This window comes from Dendrobates tinctorius, unplaced genomic scaffold (genome assembly GCF_039654945.1).
Source record: "Dendrobates tinctorius isolate UK_male_01 unplaced genomic scaffold, ASM3965494v1 ptg000384l, whole genome shotgun sequence".
Taxonomy (NCBI): domain Eukaryota; kingdom Metazoa; phylum Chordata; class Amphibia; order Anura; family Dendrobatidae; genus Dendrobates; species Dendrobates tinctorius.
In genome coordinates, this window is record NW_027362050.1 from 4,314,587 (window position 1) to 4,325,647 (window position 11,061).

Consider the following 11,061-nt stretch of genomic DNA (forward strand, 5'->3'; position numbering starts at 1 on the left):
CCCAATGAATATCTGAGCACTATGTGACAGGCTCGATGGCACAGCTGTGACAAAAGTGACTAGAGGATAAGGGAGATTTTGAATCTCTGCACACACTTTTGGACACTGGATGGACACTTTTGGATTGTGTGAGGCCCACTGATATCTGAGCGCTATGTGACAGGCTCGATGGCACAGCTGTGACCAAAGTGACTAGAGGATAAGGGAGATTTTGAATCTCTGCACACACTTTTGGACACTGGATGGACACTTTTGGATTGTGTGAGGCCCACTGATATCTGAGCGCTATTTGACAGGCTCGATGGCACAGCTGTGACCAAAGTGACTAGAGGATAAGGGAGATTTTGAATCCCTGCACACACTTTTGGACACTGGACACTTTTGGATTGTGTGAGGCCCAATGAATATCTGAGCGCTATGTGACAGGCTCGATGGCACAGCTGTGACAAAAGTGACTAGAGGATAAGGGAGATTTTGAATCTCTGCACACACTTTTGGACATTGGATGGACACTTTTGGATTGTGTGAGGCCCACTGATATCTGAGCGCTATGTGACAGGCTCGATGGCACAGCTGTGACCAAAGTGACTAGAGGATAAGGGAGATTTTGAATCTCTGCAGACACTTGTGGACACTGGATGGACACTTTTGGATTGTGTGAGGCCCACTGATATCTGAGCGCTATGTGACAGGCTCGATGGCACAGCTGTGACCAAAGTGACTAGAGGATAAGGGAGATTTTGAATCCCTGCACACACTTTTGGACACTGGACACTTTTGGATTGTGTGAGGCCCAATGAATATCTGAGCGCTATGTGACAGGCTCGATGGCACAGCTGTGACAAAAGTGACTAGAGGATAAGGGAGATTTTGAATCTCTGCACACACTTTTGGACACTGGATGGACACTTTTGGATTGTGTGAGGCCCACTGATATCTGAGCGCTATGTGACAGGCTCGATGGCACAGCTGTGACCAAAGTGACTAGATGATAAGGGAGATATTGAATCTCTGCACACACTTTTGGACACTGGATGGACACTTTTGGATTGTGTGAGGCCCACTGATATCTGAGCGCTATGTGACAGGCTCGATGGCACAGCTGTGACCAAAGTGACTAGAGGATAAGGGAGATTTTGAATCTCTGCACACACTTTTGGACACTGGATGGACACTTTTGGATTGTGTGAGGCCCACTGATATCTGAGCGCTATGTGACAGGCTCGATGGCACAGCTGTGACCAAAGTGACTAGAGGATAAGGGAGATTTTGAATCTCTGCACACACTTTTGGACACTGGACACTTTTGGATTGTGTGAGGCCCAATGAATATCTGAGCGCTATGTGACAGGCTCGATGGCACAGCTGTGACAAAAGTGACTAGAGGATAAGGGAGATTGGATTGCTTTTAAAAAAGCAGTTTGGGGAGCAGTGGGTAAACAGCAATGCAGGAATGTCAGGAAGCCTTAGAAGGCAGCCCAACAACCAACACCACTGATACACCACTATATAGCCTCCCCTTGCACTGCACACACAGTGACTGGTGTGTTGTGCAGGCCAAATTGCTAGCAGCAGAAGCAGTTTTTTTGTCTTCTCAGCAGGACAAAAAAAAAATTGGGATTGCTTTTAAAAAAGCAGTTTGCGGAGCAGTGGGTAAACAGCAATGCAGGAATGTCAGGAAGCCTTAGAAGGCAGCCCAACAACCAACACCACTGATACACCACTATATAGCCTCCCCTTGCACTGCACACACAGTGACTGGTGTGTTGTGCAGGCCAAATCGCTAGCAGCAGAAGCAGTTTTTTTGTCTTCTTCCCTGCCTAACGCTCTCCCTACAGAATCAGCAGCAAACTCTCCCTATACTAAGATCGGCAGAAGTAAGATGGCGGTCGGCGTGCACGCCCTTTTATACCCCCTGTGACGCCCACCAAAGCAAGCCAATCACTTGCATGCCCTTCTGAAAGATGGTGGTGACCCGTGCCTATGTCATCACGTTGCCCACAGTGTCCATGGATCCTGATTGGCTGAAAAAGAGCGCAAAACAAACTTTTGAAACGCGACTTTGGCGCGTAAGTCGCCGACCTCGTGGCCGACCTCGTCCTAGGGTCGGGTTTCGTTTCATGAAACCCGACTTTGCCAAAAGTCGGCGACTTTTGAATTTTTTCGACTCGTTTCGCTCAACTCTACAGACGACGCCATCCTAAGCATGAGCATCCCACTTATGCGTCTGCTCATGCAAACTTTGACGCACCTTAAGGAGCAGGCGTCTGCAGCCAATGTTGATGAGGAGGAAGAGGAGGAGGGAATCCTTGATGACATTCAGCCATTGTCTGCTCAGGGACCTCTCCTGGACGAGGTGGAGGAAGAAGAGGAGGAGGAGGATGATGATGGGGATGATTACTTAGGGGAGGAGGATGCATCTCGTGGGGCAAGTGAAAATGTTGGCGTGGCAAGGTCTGGTACAGGGTTTGTGCGTGACTGGAGGGATGTGGATTTGCCAGAAAGTGCTCCTCCACCCAGCACTCGCAGTGCATCATTGACACCGGGAACATTGGCCCACATGTCAGATTATGCCTTGCAGATCCTAAAAAGGGACCCCCGCATTGCCAAAATGATGAACAATGACGACTGCTGGTTAGCCAGCATCCTGGATCCACGCTATAAAGGCAAATTACAAAACATCATGCCACAGGAGAACCTTGACCTAATATTGGCTAATAAACAAGCAACTCTGGTAAATCGGTTGCTTGAGGCATTCCCAGCACACAGCAGCGGTGATGGTTCTCACACGAGCCGTACGGGCCGGGGGCAGCTTGGCAGAGGTGTTCGTGGTGCACACAGCAGAAGTGGCATTGGAGACAGGGGTTTCATGACAATGTTGTGGACTGATTTTTCAAATACCGCTCACACAACTGGTAATACTGCATCGATGGAAAGTGACAGGAGACAGCAGTTGTCAACTATGGTTACAAACTACTTTTCCTCCCATATCGATGTTCTCCCACACAGGTCATTCCCCTTTTACTATTGGGCCGCTAAACTGGACACCTGGCCTGAATTGGCCCAATATGCCTTACAGGAGCTCGCTTGCCCAGCTGCAAGTGTGCTATCGGAAAGAGTCTTCAGTGCAGCTGGATCAATCCTGACAGAAAAAAGGACCCGTCTGTCAACCCAAAATGTGAATGATCTAACCTTCATTAAAATGAACCATGCATGGGTTTCCAAGGATTTTGTCCCACCTTCCCCTGATGACACATAGGGTGACAGAAAAATGGCTTGCTTTGGTCCACCTCTTCCTGGGACTTGACCTATTTCGCCTTTTGCATCAGCTGAATGTCCAACATCAACATATGCCACTTTCTAAAACTCCCTAACTGTGCTGCTTCCCCCCCCATGGCCGGGGTCACCACCTAACGCACGACACCGTGTGAGTGCCGTTGCCCTGGACAGGTGGGTAGGCCGACTCTTGGGCGCGGGCACTGGCACAGGGTCCCTCATAGTGCAATCAAGTGTCTCTGACGGTGGTGGTGCACACCCGCCGTCAGACACACCACTGTACTATGAGGGGCCCAGTGCCAGTACCGACGCCCACGAGTGGGCCCCCCTTGCTTGGGCAGGGCCCCAGCATTTGCAATCTTTACCTCTCCCTGCTCCTCCGCTGTGTAATCTGGGCCGTCAAATCCATACTGTGCCTGACACCGTCTGAGCCTGCCTCCTGATGTATAGACATATATTTTGAATGTGTACGCTATCCATACATGTTATCCGGGGATACGGTACCCTTTCTAACCTTTGTGCAATCACGTGCAATCCATACTGGGCCTAACACCGTCTGAGCCTGCCTCCTGAGACATATATTTTGAATGTGTACGCTATCCATACATGTTATCCGGGGATACGGTACCCTTTCTAACCTTTGTGCAATCACGTGCAATCCATACTGGGCCTAACACCGTCTGAGCCTGCCTCCTGAGACATATATTTTGAATGTGTACGCTATCCATACATGTTATCCGGGGAAACGGTACCCTTTCTAACCTTTGTGCAATCACGTGCAATCCATACTGGGCCTAACACCGTCTGAGCCTGCCTCCTGATGTATAGACATATATTTTGAATGTGTACGCTATCCATACATGTTATCTGGGGATACGGTACCCTTTCTAACCTTTGTGCAATCACGTGCAATCCATACTGGGCCTAACACCGTCTGAGCCTGCCTCCTGAGACATATTTTGAATGTGTACGCTATCCATACATGTTATCTGGGGATACGGTACCCTTTCTAACCTTTGTGCAATCACGTGCAATCCATACTGGGCCTAACACCGTCTGAGCCTGCCTCCTGAGACATATTTTGAATGTGTACGCTATCCATACATGTTATCTGGGGATACGGTACCCTTTCTAACCTTTGTGCAATCACGTGCAATCCATACTGGGCCTAACACCGTCTGAGCCTGCCTCCTGATGTATAGACATATATTTTGAATGTGTACGCTCTCCATACATGTTATCCGGGGATACGGTACCCTTTCTAACCTTTGTGCAATCACGTGCAATCCATACTGGGCCTAACACCGTCTGAGCCTGCCTCCTGAGACATATATTTTGAATGTGTACGCTATCCATACATGTTATCCGGGGATACGGTACCCTTTCTCACCTTTGTGCAATCACGTGTAATCCATACTGGGCTTGAGAACGGCTGGCGAGCTGTTAAGCAAGCTACAGCACCTGTGGTTTGCACACGTAAGTTTTTCATTTTTTCAGGAGTGACGGTTAGGCCTAATTCCGGAACTGCGGTTGACCTGCACTTACTGGGAAATCATTGTTCGCGGGAAATAATTGTAATCAGTGATCCCCATCACTAACGTTGTTCAGCGGGTTATCTGCACCTGTAAGCGACAAACGCTGGCCTTTTCAGTGTAGCGCACATGCAGCCACGGACATGTAAGGGCATGACACACCAGTTATTGGCCAATCTCATGTGCCAGAGCCTCACGTGTCCCTCTAGTTAGCCGGACTCGGACCGCGGGGCATGACGGAGTCTCGTTCGTTAACGGAATTAAGCTTGCAATGTGTGCATCTGTTCTGTAGCTGGCATGGTTGAGGTTTCCCAGGTGGAGTCGAATTTAACCGTAGGCTCCACTCCTGGTGGTGCCCTTCTGGACATTCCTTTAAGGTTCAGCTTTGCAACCATACTGCCCACGTAAAACAAACACTTTGCCTTCATGAACGCTGTTTGGAGGGTCATGACTCATGGGAATAACGCCGCCCAATCAGTTAACCTGCTAGAGAGATCCTTCGTTGCTCCCAAGCATGACATCACACTCCCTAGGAAGAAGGTAATGCCACTGTGGCGACCGTACTCCTGGGGGCGACACAAGTGCACTGATGCCCAGCCACTGCTCGATGAATCTGCTGGTACATTGACCCAGACCACTACATTCCCCTCGCACGCTACACGGCCTGAATCTGACCCTGATGAAACTCAGGTTACCCTTCCCATATACAGTTCCATCTTACACGGTGACAAAGAGGAAGCTGCAGATGAAAGTGCACGTTCGGCCCACCCGCCATCAGACACACCACCGTACTATCAGGGGCCCTGTGCCAGTGCCGTCGCCAACGAGTGGGCCCCCCCTGCTTGCCCAGGATCACAGCACTTGCAAAGTTGAAATACTGTGCAGTGAGATGGAAGATGGGGACGACGAGGAGTCTAGACTAGTACAGGGATTCCCTAGCGAGGAGACTTATTTGATTGTTTTCAATGTTGGGACAGCAATTTTTGGGGAGCACTATACTCTGGAGAATGATAGATGGGGCCCACCATACACTGGAACATTCCAAAGGTGGACATCAGACACTGGAGCAGCATTTACAGGGCCCATTATACACTAGAGCATTAGAAATGGGGCCCATTATGTTTGGAGCATTATTTGGGCCCATAAGACAGTGGAGCTTCATCCATGGGGACCAACATATACTGTAGCATTATGTGGAGCTCATCATATACTGTTTCAAACATTTTATGGGACCAATGATTCTGTATGGAGAAATAGATGGGCCTCGTCATGAGATGTAAAAAGTGAGGTATTTTTCATTGTACTATACCGCTATTTCTCTGCCGTATCGGAGCATGATGAGTTGTGGTATGTGATAAAGGGGCGCTCTTTTGCCCAGGGCACATGAAAACCTGCAGCCAGCCCTCCCCCCCACAACTTTAGCCAAATAACCCCCATTTTTCAGTGCGTAACTTGTATTATGAAGTTAATTAAGGTTGACAAGCTTAAGTAAAAAGAATTGATGCTTTTGGCATTCAAATGGGCACTGTAGGTGTGTTTCCTGTCCTCCTCTCACTGCCGACTTTTATTCCCCATTGACTTACATTGGGTTTCGTGTTTCGGGACGACCCCGACTTTTCCCTATAATCGGACGATCTTGCTCGACCCGACTTTTGGAAAAGTCGGGTTTCACGAAACGAAACGCGACCCTAAAAAACCAAAAGTCGCTCAACTCTAGTAGACAGCTATTAAGTCTCCTCTCAGTCTTCTCTTTTGCAAACTAAACAATCCCAAATCCTGCAACCTTTCCTCATAAGACAGGGTTTGCAGACCGGTCACCATTCTGGTTGCTCTTTTCTGAACTTGCTCCAGTTTGTTGATGTCTTTTTTAAAATGTGGTGCCCAAAACTGGACACAATATTCCAGATGAGGTCTGACCAAAGAGGAGTAGAGGGAAATAATGACTTCACGTGATCTAGACTGTATGCTTCTGTTAATACATCCTAGAATTGCATTTGCTTTTTTTGCTGCTGCATCACACTGTTGACTCATATTCAGTCTGTGATCTATTAGTATACCCAATTGGGTATATGGGCACTGGACTATGGGATGGAGGATATGTATGACGGGTATATGGGCATGGGACTAAGGGATGGAGAATATGTATGATGGGTATATGGGCACGGGACTATGGGATGGAGGATGTGTGATGGGTATATGGGCACTGGACTATGGGATGGAGGATATGTATGATGGGTATATGCGCATGGGACTATGAGATGAAGGATGTGTGATGGGTATATGGGCACTTGACTATGGGATGGAGAATATGTATGATGGGTATATGGGCATGGGACTATGGGATGGAGAATATGTGTGATGGGTATATGGGCACGGGACTATGGGATGTAGGATATGTATGATGGGTATATGGGCACGGGCCTATGGGATGGTGGATATGTATGATGGGTATATGGGCACGGGACTATGGGATGGAGGATAATTATAATTTGTTATAACTAACCACAGTTAGTTACTATGCCTGGGCAGCGCCGGGTTCTTCAGCTTGTTTATTTATATAGCACCATTGATTCCATGGTGCTGTACATGAGAGGGGGTTACATACAAATTACAGATATCACTTACGGTAAACAAACTAACAATGACAGACTGATACAGAGGGGAGAGAGGACCCTGCCCTTTCGGGCTTACATGCTACAGGATGATGGGGAAGGAGACAGTAGGGTAGGTTGGTGGGTTGCAGCATTTCCGGTGTTGGTTGAGGTGATATCACCGGTAGTGGTGAGAGAGGAGGTAGCGGGGTCATTGCAGGCTTTCTTGAAGAGGTGGGTTTTCAGGTTCCGTCTGAAGGATCCAAAAGTGGTTGATAGTCGGACTTGTTGGGGCAAAGAATTCCAGAGAATAGGGGCAGTTCGGGAGAAGTTTTGGAGGCGGTTGGGTGAGGAGCGAATAAGTGTGGAGGAGAGAAGGAGGTCTTGGGACGACCGGAGATTACTTGAGGGAAGGTATCGGGAGATTAGTTCAGAGACATATGGGGGAGACAGGTTATAGATGCCCTTGTAGGTCAGTATTAGTAGTTTGAACTGGATACGCTGAGGGAATGGGAGCCAGTGAAGAGATTTGCAGAGGGGAGAAGCAGCGAGGAGAGAGATGAATTAGTCGGGCAGCAGAGTTAAGGATGGACTGGAGAGGTGGGAGGGTGTTAGCAGGGAGGCCACAGAAAAGGATGTTGCAGTAGTTGAGGCGGGAGATGATGAGGACATGCACAAGCATTTTAGTAGATTGAGGGTTGAGGAAAGGATGGATTCTGGAAATATTTTTGAGCTGGAGGCGATAGGAGGTAGAAAGAGCTTGGATGTGTGGTTTGAAGGACAGGGCAGAGTCAAAAGTTACTCCGAGGCAGCGGACTTCCGGTACTGGGGAAAGCTTGATGTCATTAATTGTTATAGCTAAGCCGGTTATGGAAGATCTGTGAGATGGAGGAAAGATGATGAGTTCAGATTTGTCCACATTGAGCTTGAGGAAGCGAGAGGAGAAGAAGGAGGATATGGCTGATAGATACTCTGGGATTCTGGACAGCAGAGAGGTGACGTCTGGGCCAGAGAGGTAGATCTGCGTGTCATCAGCATAAAAGTGGTACTGGAATCCGTGGGACTTTATGAGTTGCCCCAGACCAAGCGTATAGATTGAGAAGAGTAGGGGTCCTAAAACAGAGCCTTGGGGGACTCCAACAGAGAGAGGGTGGGATGAGGAGGTGGTGTGGGAGTGGGAGACGCTGAATGTGCGGTTGGAAAGGTATGAGGAGATCCAGGATAGAGCAAGGCCTTTGATGCCGAAGGAGGAGAGGATCTGTAGTAGGAGGCAGTGGTCAGCTGTGTCGAATGCAGAGGACAGGTCTAGAAGCAGGAGTATAGAGTATTGTCCATTTGATTTGGCTGTAAGTAGGTCGTTAGTAATTTTGGTCAGGGCTGTCTCAGTGGAGTGATGAGGGCGGAAACCAGATTGTAGATTGTCAAAGAGCAAGTTAGATGATCGGTGGGAGGAAAGTTCAGCGTGGACGTGCTGTTCCAGGAGTTTGGAAGCGAATGGGAGCAACGATATTGGGTGATAGCTGGACATAGCGGTTGGGTCGAGGGTTGGCCTTTTAAGGATAGGCGTGATTGTGGCGTGTTTGACAGCAGAAGGGAAGGTACCGGACGTTAGTGATAGGTTGAAGAGGTGGGTTAGGGATGGGATAAGTGTGGTGGTGAGGTTGGGATGGGATGGGGTCGAGTGCACAGGCTGTGAGGTGCGATTTGGAGAAGAGACGATTAAGCTCCCCTTCAGTGATGTTGGAGACTGAGGTTATGGGGTTTGGGCATTGGTCTGGTATAAAAAGGTGTTGTGGTGGTTGAGTGATGAAGACTTGCCTTGTTTGGTCAATATTATTTTTGAAGTGTATGGCAAAGTCCTCGGCAGAGATGAGGGAGGTTGGAGGAGGCAGTGGTGCGTGGAGGAGGGAGTTAAAAGTTTTGAATAACTGTTTGGCATTGTAGGATAGGGAAGATACGAGTGTTGTGAAGTAGGCCTGTTTAGCAGAGGTGAGGGCAGATTTGAAAGCGAGTGTTGCCTGTTTGAATGCAGTGAAGTCGTCTTGCGAATTTGTTTTCTTCCAAAGCCGCTCTGGAGCCCTGGATGCTTGGCAGAGCTTTTTAAAGGTGTTAGGCTGGTTTCACACTTGCGTTTTTTTGCGCTTGTTTTTAGTGCAAAAAAACACATGCGTTTTTTTCCCTATACTTTAACATGGGTGTGCATAGGTGCGCATACACATGCGCACGTACGCGTTTGTATGCGCATGCGTTTTTTGCAGTGTGCGCTCGGGCGCACAAAATGCATCCTGTTGCATTTTTTGTGCGTCCGACTTGCCTCAAAAAAACGCATGAGCACGCAATGCGGTTTTTTTTACAGCAATGCCCCCAATAAAGTCTATGGGTGCGCATACGTGCGCATTGTAATGTGCACGTATGCGCAAAAAACGCATGCATTTTTAAAAAACGCACTAAAGCCCGCAGAAAACGCACACAAACGCATGATGCGTTTTTTTCATGCGTTTGTGTGCGCAAAAAGCGCGCAGCAAAAAACGCAAGTGTGAAAGTAGCCTTATTGTGCCAGGGTTGTCTGTTGGTACGTCACATTCTGCCATGAACGAGAGGGGCGACCGTGTCAGTAGCTGATGCGAGAGTGGCATTGTAGAAAGCAGTGGCACTGTCTGTGTCTTGGAGTGAGGATATAGATGCCAGTGGTAGAATAGTCAGAGAGCGCGTGGGTGTCACATAATATAATGGCTCCACATATAGCTCTGCATATAATATAATTGCCCCCACATACAGCCCTGTATATAATATAATGGCCCCACATACAGCCCTGTATATTATATAATGGCCCCACATATAGCCCTGCATATAATATAATGGCTCCACATATGGCTCTGCACATAATATATTGGTCCCCACATATAGCCCTGTATATAATATAATGGCCCCACATATAGCCCTGCACATAATATAATGGCCCCACATATAGCCCTGCACATAATATAATTGCCCCCACATATAGCCCTGTATATAATATAATGGCCCCACATATAGCCCTGCATATAATATAATGGCTCCACATATGGCTCTGCACATAATATATTGGCCCCCACATATAGCCCTGTATATAATATAATGGCCCCACATATAGCCCTGCACATAATATAATGGCCCCACATATAGCCCTGCACATAATATAATTGCCCCCACATATAGCCCTGTATATAATATAATGGCCCCACATATAGCCCTGCATATAATATAATGGCTCCACATATAGTCTTGCACATAATATAATGGCCCCACATATAGTCCTGCACATAATATAATGGTCCCACATATAGTCCTGCACATAATACAATGGCCCCACATATAGCCCTGTATATAATATAATGGCCCCACATATAGCCCTGCACATAGTATAATGGCTCCATATATAGCACTGCACATAATATAATGGCCCCACATATAGTCCTGCACATAATACAATGGCCCCACAAATAGTCCTGCTCATAATATAATGGCCCCACATATAGTCCTGCACATAATATAATGGCCCCACATACAGCCCTGTATATAATATAATGGCCCCACATATAGCCCTGCATATAATATAATGGCTCCACATATGGCTCTGCACATAATATAATGGCCCCCACATATAGCCCTGTATATAATAT